Source organism: Mus caroli, chromosome 17, assembly GCF_900094665.2.
Source record: "Mus caroli chromosome 17, CAROLI_EIJ_v1.1, whole genome shotgun sequence".
Taxonomy (NCBI): Eukaryota; Metazoa; Chordata; class Mammalia; order Rodentia; family Muridae; genus Mus; species Mus caroli.
The window spans coordinates 81,138,758-81,141,621 of record NC_034586.1 but is presented as its reverse complement, the minus strand read 5'-3'; the positions used below and the strand labels follow the sequence as shown (position 1 = coordinate 81,141,621).

Sequence of the window (2,864 nt, the reverse complement as noted above, 5' to 3'; positions counted from 1 at the left end):
AAGAAAGAGGTGCATATAAATAAACAAGAAGCTTAGAAAACACCAAATAGACTGGATTAAAAAAGAAAATCCTTTTGCCATATAATAATCAAAACACTAAATGTACAGAACAAAGAAAGAATTTTAAAAGCCGCAAGGGGAAAAAGCCAAGTAACATATAAAGGCTGACCTATCAGAATTACACCCAACTTCTCAATGGAGACTCTAAAAACCAGAAGGGCCTGGACAGATGTCTTGTAGACTCTAAGAGGCCACAGGTAACAGCTCAGACAACTATACCCAGAATAACTCTCAATCGATTGCCAGAGACAGAGAAAACAAAAGATATTCCATGACAAAACCAAATTTAAACAATATCTATCCTCAAATACAGCCCGATAGAAGATACTAGAAGGAAAATTCCAACCCAAGGAGGCTAACTATAACTAAGAAAACACAGGAAATAACCCCACACCAGCAAACCGAAGGGAGGGAAGCACAACATGCATGCACAAACACACACATACACACATACACACACCACCACCACCACCACCAACAACAACAACAACATAAAGGGAACTAACAATCGCTAGTATTAGTATTTCTCAACATCAATGGACTCAATTCCCTAATAAAAAGACATAAGCTAACAGATTAGATGTAAAAACAGGATCCAGCTGGTTCTGATTGCTTTGCCTCCAGCATCAGACGTGAGTTTCCCATGCTGTAAGATATAGGCAGTATGAATCTCTGCCAAAGCTGCAACTATGGGGATCTTGGAGAAAATCTCGGAGATTGAGAAGAAGATCGCTCAGACACAGAAGAACAAGGCCACTGAGTACCACCTGGGCCTGCTGAAAGCAAAACTGGCCAAGTATCGGGCCCAACTCCTGGAACCATCCAAGTCAACGTCACTTAAAGGAGATGGCTTTGATGTCATGAAGTCCAGTGATGCCCATGTGGCACTGATTGGCTTTCCCTCTGTGAGTAAGTCCACTTTCTTGAGTCTGATGACTGCTTCAGCCAGCGAAGCTGCATCCTATGAATTTACCATCCTGATGTGCAGCCCTGGGGTCATTGAATACAAAAGTGCCAACATCCATCTCTTGAACCTTCCTGGAATCATTGAAAGAGCAACACAAGGGTGAGGCTGTAGCTGGCAGGTGATTGCTGTAGCACGCACAGCTGATGCCGTCATGATGCTGGATGCTACCAAGGGAGATGTGCAGAGCTCTCTGCTGGAGACAGAGCTGGATGGAGTCTGTGGGTATTCGCCTGAACAAGCATAAGCCCAAGGTCTATTTCAAGCCCAAGAAAGGTGGTGACGTCTCCTTAAACTCAATGGTCACACTGACACAATGCTCATCCTACATGAATACAAGGTCTTCAATGCAGAGGTACTCTTCCGAGAAGACTGCTCTCCAGATGACTTCATCAATGTGATTGTGGGCAACCGGGTGTACATGCCCTGCCTCTATGTGTATAACAAAATTGACCAGATCTCCATGGAAGAAGTAGACCGTTTAGCTCGAAAGCCCAACAGTGTAGTTATCAGTTGCGGTATGAAGCTGAACCTGGACTACCTGCTGGAGATGCCTTGGGAGTACCTGGCCATCACCTGCATTTACACCAAGAAGAGAGGGCAGAGACCTGACTTCACAGATGCCATCATTCTCCAGAAAGGGGCCCCTGTTGAACACATGTGCCACCACATCCATTGGTCACTGACCAGCCAGTTCAAGTTCGCCTTGGTGTGGGGTACCAGCACCAAGTACAGCCCGCAACAGGTAGGCCTGACTCACACTATGGAGCATGAGGATGTCATCCAGATTGTGAAGAAGTAGTCCCACCACCTTCCTGCAGCTTGGTTCCTGGGGACTTGGCCCCCTGGAACACACAAATGGGAAAAGTAAGAACATAAACCCCAGGAAAGGACTCTTGAGTTGGTTGATTCATGAGCTCCTTCAGTAAACAGTGTTGGGATAGGCCTGGCCAGGGACCAGGGCTTTCCTGAGGACATTCCCTATAAAGCCTGTACCTGTGGTAAGCTTACTCAGCAGCCTACAGCCTGTGTCCACGCCCTGTGCTCCATCTGGGCACTCAAGGAGCTTAGTTACCCACACCCTCCTAGGCAGACCTAAGCTGACCCTGGCTCAGGGAGGTTCCCTGAGGTTGAGACTCTTGACAGCAATTCAAGCACATAGTAGCCTCAAGATGAAGCCTCCCACAGTTCCTCCCAACACAGGGCTGTCCCTCATGGAAGCCAGGGCCCAGCTAAAGTGTCCTAAAGTGCCTCCCCCTTGGAGACCCTCCCAGAGCAACCTCCTCCTGTCTGAGTGGAACCTCTGAGTCTGGATCAAATTCCTTCTAAGCTCCTATGTCTGCCCTCCTTTCTGAAAAAAAAAATTTTTTTAAAGAGAAGTGGTTCCTTCCCAAACCAGATAAAAAGAAAAACAAAAACAAACAAACAAGCAAACAAACAGGATCCATTATTCTGATGCACACAAGAAACACACCCCAGCAGCAAAGATAGACATTATCTCAGAGTAAAGGACTAGAAAAGATTTTCCAAGAAAACAGACCAGAAAAGCAAGCTAGATTAGCCATTCTAATATCTAATAAAATAGGCTTTCAGGCAAACATATTCAAAATAGATGAGGAAGGACACTTCATACTCATCAAAATAAAAGTCTACCAAGATGTCGTCTCACTTCTGAGCATCTATGCCCCAAATTCAAGGGAAACCACATTTATAAAAGAAACATTACTAAAGCTTAAATCACACATCAAACCCTACATATTAAGAGTGGGAGACTTCAACACCCTGCTCTCACCAATGAATAGGTCATGGAGACAGAAACTAAACAGTGAAATAATGGAAC

The 2,864-nt window shown here is 45.1% G+C and overlaps 1 pseudogene; it reads left to right on the top strand.

Moving 5' to 3' along the window:
- Positions 1-749: 749 nt before the first annotated feature.
- Positions 750-1,826, top strand: LOC110284332 (annotated as a pseudogene).
- The last annotated feature ends 1,038 nt before the right edge of the window (positions 1,827-2,864 follow it).